The following is a 9,870-nucleotide window of genomic DNA, read 5'->3' on the forward strand; positions in this document are numbered from 1 at the left end:
TCGTGGGCCACGTATTTTTCTTGTATAAAGATAACTGCTCTGTTACTGTTGGCTTAACTTGCCTTTGCAGTAAAAAATTCCCCAATCTCAGCCAAAACCCTAGCTCCATTGTGCCTTCGATCTCCTGCTATTTCCGTCCAAATCTTGTCTTTGTTTTTCTAAGATTGCGGCGAAGAACAAGAGCAAGAATAAGGGCAAATCTATCGACGAGGAGGCGTCGCTCAAGGTGATCGAGAACACCGAATTTGTTGCGATGCGGAAAATGCAGAGGCAACTCCCCAAGCCGTCGACTTCGGAGGCGGAGTTGGATCTGCTTGTTGCTCATGGCCTTCTTCAGGAGAAATGTCTCTCTAATTTCTCTGGTCCTGGTGAGCATGATGTCCCTTCTCTCACTCCGAATCAATCTGTTCTTTTTGTTCCTTTTGTGCGGGCGGGGCTCTGTTATCCCCCGTCCGATTTCTTGCTTGAGTTTCTTGGATCCTATGGGATTCAAATCCATCATCTTACCCCTAACGGGGTTCTTTTTCTTTCTACCTTTGTGCATTTTTGCGAAGTTTTCGTTGGAATTCCTCCAAATCTTCTTCTTTTTCGTCATTTTTTTTGTGTGCATTTGTCAGACGAAAATAATACTCTTTTTCTCGGCTGCTGCCTTATCCAATCCTGTCAGGGAGTTTCTTTTCCTTCTCTTACCCTTTCTGATTCTGTCAAGAATTGGGCGAAGAAGTGGTTTTATATTTCAAAACCTGCTCTTTCCTTTTCTCATGATCTTTCTGTTCTTCCCGTTCCCCTCTCTATTTGGAAAGATAAAATCTCTTCTGCTGAGCGTGCTGCTCTAAAGCCTGTACTCGCTCGAGTTGCAGTGCTTAAACAGGCAAGCTTAAGTGGCAATTGTATAGTTGCCAGTTTCTTGCGTCGCCGGGTGCAACCTCTTATGCAGAGGGTGCATTATGGCTTTGAATATACTGGGCCCTCAGATCCTTCCCGACTTGTTCCTAATGTCGAGTTGCCTGAGGAGGTCATTCTTGAACGCCTGGGGCGTATTCTGGGTGGGGTATCTGTGATGCCTGCTCGTGTTGAAGAGTATGATGCTGCTCATCCTCCTCCTGAGGTAAGTGGTAATATCCTCCGAGTTCTTTTGGGTTTTTGTAATTCATATTCTGTTTTTGACTTCTTTCTTCTTCTCTTGCAGGGTTTTGGTTGGGCTTTTAAGCTTGAGATAGCTGTTGCTGGTGGTGGCGGGGCTGTTGTTGAAGAGCCCACCGAAGAGGGAGATGAAGATGATGATGCTGTTGCCGGTCCTGTGGTAGTTGCTGCTACCGGCCGGGTTCTTCTTCTGCCAGGTTGATTACTGGCTTGTTTGAAGGTCACCACTCCTACATTGAGTATGTTCCTGATCCTCAAATTGCTCAATATATCTTGTCATCCAGGAAGCGGAAGTCAGAGGTTGCTGCTAAGCATATTTTACCCAAGAGGCAACGTTCAATTCGTCAGATTGCCTCAACAGGTAATGTTCTCGTAGGTGAGCTTGTGCTTTCTCCTATGTTGTTTTTGCCTCTGTCTTTTGGTTTGCTTTGTTTTACTGATCCCAACTTTTGTTGTCTTGATAGAAGGCCGGTCTATTGTCTTGAGCGAGGTGGAGACTAAGGATGAGGTCCCCTTGATCACTCGACCGTAAGTCTTCCGCTGTAAATTTTCTTGTGCTTGTCTTTTTGCTCTTTTCCTAAATAACTGAATTGCTTTTTTCATTATAGTCGGAAACTGGCACCTTGTGCCCCTTCTGTGACAGTTGTATCTGCTTCTATCCTAGAGGCCCTCCCAATCCCCTCCTTTGAGGTGGTTGAGGATGATTTGTTCGATGTGCCTCTCCCGAATCTTGGCTTCTCAGGGGTGGCTAGAAACTTTAAGAAGGTTATCAAGTAAGTATATTTATCTTGTCTTCTGATTCACCATTTTTGCTTTTGTCTCTAACTGGCCCGAGCTCTTTTTTTCGAATGTAGACCTTCGGAGGATACTTCTTCTTCCCTGGCTCTTGATGCTGGTGGACCTCTACAAGATTTTACTGCTGGTAAGTTATTTTCCCATTAATGTTTGCTTTCTTGGTTTTTTCTTTTTTGTCTGACGGGTTGTTTTCTTTGTAGCTTCTCTTCCACGTATTGCCTCTCCTGCTCCGCGTGTTGAGGAGGAGGCTATTGGAACTCCGGTGTCTCCTCCAATGGAGGACCGAGTTGAAGTGAACTTAGGTAGCCCTTTTGCTGCTCCTATTCTGCCGACCAGGTTGTCCCTGTTGGACAACCTCGAAGCAGCTGCTCGAAAGGATGCAGTGAATGGGGAACCGACTGATAATAATCCTTCGTCTGTTACTGCTGTGGATGTTGCTGGTACTTCTAGTGCCGGCTAGCCTTTGACTTCTACTCCAAGTACTCTCCTGTTAACTCAGGGTGGGGAGGAGTTGGTCCAACTTGGTCGTGTTGAGCGGCTGTCTGAGTTGGTTTCTTTGTGGGAGAATTTCTCGGGCGCGTATGGCGCCAAACTCAAGGTATTCGAGTTCTTTTTAACTTTCGATATTGGTTTTTTCTGCTGCTGTCTCACATATTTTTTGCTTTGCAGTCTTTATTTCAAGATCAGGATGTCTTGTTCGGTCCTCATGAGGCGCAATTTACTGCCATTGCTGAAGCCAATTTGAAAAGAAAGGAAGATGAGCTGGCTCGGACTGAGGTTGTCCTGACTTATGAGAAGGCATAGTGTGCTCTGATGGAGTCCGCCCTCAATGCTAAGATGCTTGAGGCTGAAAAGGTGCACGACTCATCTTTGCAGGCTGTTACTGCTGCTCAGAATGAGGTCTCCGCGTTGAAGAAAGAAAAAACTGGTGGGTTTTCCTTTCTTTGCATACTTGCTTTTTCTGTCTTGTTTTTTCTTTCTTTCTTTGAGTTCTTTGTCTGCTTTCTTTTCAGCTCTTGTTAAGGATAAGGAGAGTTGGCAGAAAGAACGAGAGGAGATGGTCAATACCCTCCGTACTTCTCAAAATCAAGCCGAGTCTGTAAGTTCTTCTTCTGATATCAAATTGAAAGAGGCCTAAGATTTATTTGCTTAGGCCAAGCTGATTAGATCTGGAGCTGATTGTGACCTTGTTTAGGCTTTGAAGTCAGTGCAAGATTTGTAGGAGAAATTAGCAGCTGCCTATGATCAATTATGGGCTCTCCAAACTAAGCTGACAGGTGCCCAAGATCAATTCCAGGCTCTTTATGAAGCTGTGAAGCCTATTATTGCCACTGTTTGTCGCCAGGAGGACTTTGCTCAAGGCTTGAGAGGCATTATCCCAGTGTTGTCAACTCGATTTTTTGAGTTTGTCAAGGGTGGTTTTTACCATTGTGTAAACAATGTTATATCCTTCATCCAGGTTGCCACTCTTGAAGCTCCGCTTCAGCAGATTGTAGATCCTTCCGTGACTACAGAGTTTGCGCAGCGATGGGATGAGGCGAAGGTGGAGCTTGGTGGTCTTACAGACCAAATCTTGGAACAGATGGATGTGCTTCCTGCTGTGCCGCCAGCTCCTTAGATGTTTTGTGTAATGAACTTGTGGTTTCTTGTAATATATACTTGTCTCTGAAAATATGATCAGGCTTTGCTTTGCTTTTGAATTTGTCTTTGACTAAAATGAGCAAGCTTCGACCTGTCTTTCTTTTTCTTCTGAGATGTCTTTGAATAATATGGAAAAGTTTTGCCCTGTCTTTCCTTGTGGCTTTTTTCTGCTTTGCCATAGCTTGTTTCTTCTTGTGATGTAGTAGAGTTGATGGAGTTGATTATACTTTTCTTAGGGTAATCAACCGATTTGTACTGTAGATCGCTCCTTGGGCGAAGTAGTCGATCGTACCACTCTTTAGGTCGGCGACCAAGTTGTTTGGAGTGTTTGTGCCGCTCTTTGGGCGAAGTAGTCGATTGTACCACTCTTGGGGTAGACGATCGAGTTGTTGGAGTGTTTGTGCCCCTCCTTGGGCAACATAGTCGATCGTGCCACTCTTGGGGTAGGCGACTGAGTTGTTGGAGTACTTGTGTCCCTCTCTGGGCGAAGTAGTTGATTGTACCACTCTTGGGGTAGGCGACCGGATTGTTGGAGTGCTTGTGTCCCTCTCTGGGTGAAGTAGTTGATCGTACCACTCTTGGGGTAGGCGACCGAGTTGTTGGAGTGCTTGTGCCGCTTCTTGGGCGAAGTATTCGATCATACCACTCTTGGGGTAGGCGACCGGATTATTGGAGTGCTTGTGTCCCTCTCTGGGCGAAGTAGTTGATCGTACCACTCTTGGGGTAGGCGACCAAGTTGTTGGAGTGCTTGTGCCGCTTCTTGGGCGAAGTAGTCAATCGTACCACTCTTGGGGTAGGCGACCAAGCTATTGGAGTGCTTGTGCCGCTTCTTGGGCGAAGTAGTCGATCATACCACTCTTGGGGTAAGCGACTGAGTTGTCAGAGTGTTTGTGCCACTTTTTGGGCGAAGTAGTCGATCGTACCACTCTTGAGGTAGGCGGCCGAATTGTTGGAGTGCTTGTGCCGCTTCTTGGGCGAAGTAGTCGATCGTACCACTCTTAGGGTAAGTGACCGAGTTGTCGGAGTGTTTGTGCCGCTTCTTGGGTGAAGTAGTCGATCGTACCATTCTTGGGGTAAGCGATCGAGTTGTTGGAGTGCTTGTGCTGCTTCTTGGGCGAAGTAGTCGATCGTACCACTCTTGGGGTAAGCGACCGAGTTATCGGAGTGTTTGTGTCGCTTCTTGGGCGAAGTAGTCGATCGTACCACTCTTGGGGTAAGCGACCGAGTTGTCGGAGTGTTTGTGCCGCTTCTTGGGCGAAGTAGTCGATCGTACCACTCTTGGGGTAGGCGACCGAGTTGTTGGAGTGCTTGTGCCACTTCTTAGGCGAAGTATTCGATCGTACCACTCTTGGGGTAGGCGACTGGACCCGTATAGCACAACCGTTTCTGGGTTGGCTATTTGCAGGGTAAGTAAGCAATCGTACCAGCTCTTGGGGTAAGCGATTACGCTCGTATAGCAACAACCGTTTCCGGGTTGAGCTGTTTGCAGGGCTGCCCCTTTTTCCCCAACCTGATTACGGGTTGGTTCTGTCCGTTGGACAGGGCTGTCAGTCGTACCATCTCTTTATGGTAGAGTGACAAATGCTAGCTTGGGTCTCCTTACCTAAGAAGCTATTTGGCCATTGGCCGTCAATCAGACCATCTCCATATGGTTGAGTGACAAGATTGCCTATGTAGCGCAACCATTTCCGGGTTGGCTGTTAACAGGGAAGCCCCTTTTTCCCCAACCTGATTACAGGTTGGTTCTGTCCGTTGGACAGGGCTCATATTTGAAGTTGTTCTTCTTGAATAATCTCTGTTTTATTTCTCTTGAAACTTGAGTACAATCTGTTGTACTTAATTATAGAATCTTTTGAGCTGGCTGATATGCCAAGTGTTCTTTACAGGTATTTCATCTGGAGTCATCAACTCGTATGTGACGGGTCCTGTTGCTGTCTTCATGATGAAGGGTCCTTCCCATGGACTGAGTAGTTTGTGTCGTCCATCTTTCTTCTAGATTAGTCATAGTACTGAGTCCCCTGGCTTTAGTGATCGGGGTTGAGTACTTTTGTCATAATGTCTTCGTAACCCTTGCTAATATCTTGCATTTTGTATGATTGCACTGTCTCTTATTTCTTCTATTGAATCAATTTCTAACCGCCTTGTTTCTTATGCTTCGCCTTCTTCATATTGTTCTATTCTTAGAGATAGCCATATTAAGTTGGCTGGTAGTACTGCCTCTGATCCGTAGACCAGAAAGAACGGTGAGTATCCAGTTGCTCTGCTGATCTGGGTTCTTAGACCCCATACTACTTTTGGTAATTCGTCGATCCATTTTCCACCATAATCTTTCAAATCTTCATATAATCTTGGTTTTAAACCTTGTAATATGAGTCCATTTGATCTTTCGACTTGTCCATTGGCCTGCGGGTGTGCTACTGATGCAAAGTCGATTTCTATCCCACAATCTCTTGCCCAGTATTGGAATTCTCTTGTTGTAAATGGTGAACCAAGATCCATGATTATTCTGTTGGGCATGCCGAACCTATGCATGATGTCTTGTATGAATTCCACTGCCTTTTCTGCACTGTATTTGACCAAAGGTTTGTATTCAATCCACTTTATAAATTTGTCGATTGCCACAAATATGTATTCGAAGCCTCCTTTTGCTTTTTTGAGTGGTCCGACTTGATCCAGCCCCCAGCATGAGAATGGCCAAGCCGGCGGTATGCATATTAAGTTGTGAGCCGGCACATGTGATTGCCTAGCAAACATTTGGCAATTCTTGCATGTTCTGACGAGCTCTTCTGCATCTTTGAGTGCTGTTGGCCAATAGAAACCAGTTCTGAATGCTTTGCCGACTAGTGTCCTAGAGGCTGCATGATTTCCACAGCATCCTAAGTGGATTTCGTCCAAGATTTCCTTTCCTTTATCTGTCGGAACACATTTAAGCAGTACTCCTGATGATGCTGCTATTTTGTATAGTTTATCCCCCACTAGAATGTAGTTTTTGCTTCTTCGTACAACCCGAGTTGCTTCTGCTTTGTCTTCGGGTAGTTTCTTCTCTTTGATAAAATCAATGTATGTTTGTCTCCAATCACTTTGTATGACCACGATTTGTCTTGACTGGTCTGGTTCTTCTGCTTGATCTATTTCCATTGGATCTGTTGTCTCCTTCTCTTTTTCTTTGTTTCCGAGTTGTTTGATGGATGGGGCTGTGAGTTCTTCCACAAATATACCGGGTGGTACTTTTACTCTATCTGATCCTAATTTGGCTAGCACATCTGCTGCAACGTTGGAATCTCTTAGTACATGATGGATTTCGAGTCCTTGGAAAATTTTCTCCAATTTTCTGACTTCTGCATAGTACGCATCCTTGTTATCTTTTGTACAATCCCAATCCTTGTTGACTTGATTGATTACTACAGCTGAATCACCGTAGACAAGTAGTCTTTTGATCCCAAGCGAGCTTGCAACTCTTAGACCGTGTATTAATGCTTCGTATTCTGCCTCATTGTTAGTTGCCTACCAAAGTATTTGTAGCACATATTTTAACTGTCTCCCTTCTGGTGATATGAATAGTACTCCTGCTCTAGCTCCTCCTAACTTTAAGGAACCGTCAAAATACATTTTCCAATGATCAAGTATTGGTTCGGGTTCATTTTGACTGATTTCTGTCCATTCAGCAATGAAGTCGGATAATGCTTGAGATTTGATTGTTGTTCTTGGTTTGAAGTCTAGGTTGAGAGCACCGAGTTCTACTGTCCATTTTGATATCCGACCTATTGCATCTTTGTTACGTAGAATGTCTTGAAGTGGAAAATTGGTTACCACTGTAATCTTGTGTTCATGGAAATAATGTCTCAGCTTTCTTGATGATATCAACACTGCATAAAGTAGTTTTTGCACGTGTGGGTATCTCACTTTTGATTCTGTTAGTACTTCACTTATGTAATAGACTGGTCTTTGCATTTTGTATGCGTGTCCGGGTTCTTCTCTCTCAACCACAATTGTTGTGCTGACAACGTTCTTGGTTGCTGTAATGTATAGCATCATGTCCTCTTTGTCTTTTGGTGGTGTCATTACTAGTGATGATGCCAAGTATTCTTTTAACTTTTGGAATGCTTCTTCTGCCTCTTCTATCCATTCAAAATTTCCTACCTTTTTCAATAATTTGAAGAAAGGTAGCCCTTTTTCTCCTAGTCGGGAGATGAATCTGTTGAGTGCTGCCATGCATCCTGTAAGCTTCTGTATGTCTTTAACTTTATTTGGAGGTTTCATATCTATGATGGCTTTAACCTACTTTGTACTTGTTTCAATTCCTCAATTACTGACTAGAAACCCGAGTAGTTGTCCTGATGGTACCCTAAAAACACACTTTGTGGGGTTTAGCTTCCACTGCCATGCTTTTAGATTCTTGAAAGTCTCCTCGAGGTCTTCTATCAATGATCCAGGTTCTTTTGTCTTGATTACTACATCATCAATGTATGCTTCTGCATTTCTTCTGACTTGACTCCCTAAGCAAGTTTGAATTGCTCTTTGATATGTTGCCCCTGCATTTTTTAGCCCAAAAGGCATTGATTTATAGCAATATGCCCCAAAGGGTGTAATGAACGAAGTCTTGCTTTGGTCTTCTCCTCTTAAGGATATTTGATGATAGCATGAATAGCAATCTAGAAAGGATAACAGAGCTGATCCTGCTGTCGAGTCGATGATTTGATCAATCCTTGGTGGGACATATGGATCTTTTGAGCAATGTTTGTTGAGGTTTGTGTAGTCGATGCACATGCGCCATTCTTTTAAATTCTTCTTCTCTACTAGGACCGGGTTGGCAAGCCAATCTAGGTTGATTATTTCTCTAATGAATCCTGCTACCATGAGCTTGGTGATCTCTTTTTTGATTGCTGCTTTTCTGTCTGGAGCGAATCTTCGTAACTTCTGCTTAACGGGTTTGGACCCTTTGTTCACATCAATTATGTGCTCAGCCAACTCCCTTGGGACCCCTGGCATGTCTGCTGGCTTCCAAGCGAAAATATCTTTGTTGTTCCGAAGAAAGTTGGTGAGCGCGGGTTTTTATTTGGGGTCGAGATTTGCACTGATGATTGCCGTCTTCTCTGGATCACCAGTCAGTAGGTCAATAGTCTTGGTAGCGGCTTCTTTTGGTGGTGCGAAGTTGCTTGGCTTCTTAGCCGGTATCTTAATCTCATCTGGGTTCATTTCGTTGGCCAGTATTGCAATCTCCTTTCCTTCCTTTATATCTTGTAATCTTTCGGATATTTGTACTGCTTGTACGTCGCAATCATGTGCTTTCTTTAGATCTCCTTTCAATGATAATACGCCCTTTGTTGTTGGCATCTTGAGCAGTAGGTATGGATAATGTGGTACTGCCATGTATTTTGTTAAAGCTGGTCTCCCAAGTATTGCGTGGTAGCATGATTCAAAGTCTGCAACTTTGAATTTTATGAATTTCGTCCGGTATTTGTCTGGTGTGCCAAAGGTGACAGGTAGGGTTATCTGTCCGAGGGGCATAGCTGCTCTGCTGGGTACTATTCCGTAGAATAGTGTGCTTGTGGGTGTCATTAGACCTTCACAATCTAGATTCATTCTTTTGAGAGTATCTGCGAAAATTATGTTAAGTCCGGCTCCTCCATCGATGAGTACTTTAGTTACTGCTACTCCTGCGATAGTCGGACCCAGTACCAGCGGGTAGCATCATGCGTTTGCTGCATTGGTCCATTGGTCTTCTCTTATGAAGTGGATGGGGTACTCTGACCAATCTAGATATCTTGGGATGGCTGGTTCAGCTACCATGATGGCTCTGTGAGCTAGTTTCTCTTGTCTTTTGCTTCGTGTGTTAGGAACACCTAAAAATATCACCGCTAATTAGCATTGGGGTTCTTGATAATCTCCTTCAGCTCTCTTTTCCTCCTTCTTGAATTCTTCTTGCTTTGGCTCCGAGTTGTTTTGATTCCTGTTTTCTCTCTTCATGAATTGCCGCTGAAAAGTGCTGCATTCAACTAACTTGTGTCTGGCCCCTGGGTGTATGTGACACGGCATGTTTTCTATGTTTTCCGGCGCTCTTCCTCGGTAGTTGTTACTCTGATAGTTGCTATTACTGTTGTAACCGCTGTTGTTACGGTTGTTGCTATTGTTGTAGTTGCCATTGTGATTGCTACCATTGCTATCATTGTCGTTGCCATTGTATCTTCTTTTGTTGTCTGTGGTTGCTACCATATTGTCCTGCCTTGGTCTTTTGTCTTGCTGTCTGTAATCGAGTCTTCTATTCTCTAGGTTGTCCCTAGCAAATCTATG

Source organism: Miscanthus floridulus, chromosome 16 (genome assembly GCF_019320115.1).
Source record: "Miscanthus floridulus cultivar M001 chromosome 16, ASM1932011v1, whole genome shotgun sequence".
Lineage (NCBI taxonomy): Eukaryota > Viridiplantae > Streptophyta > Magnoliopsida > Poales > Poaceae > Miscanthus > Miscanthus floridulus.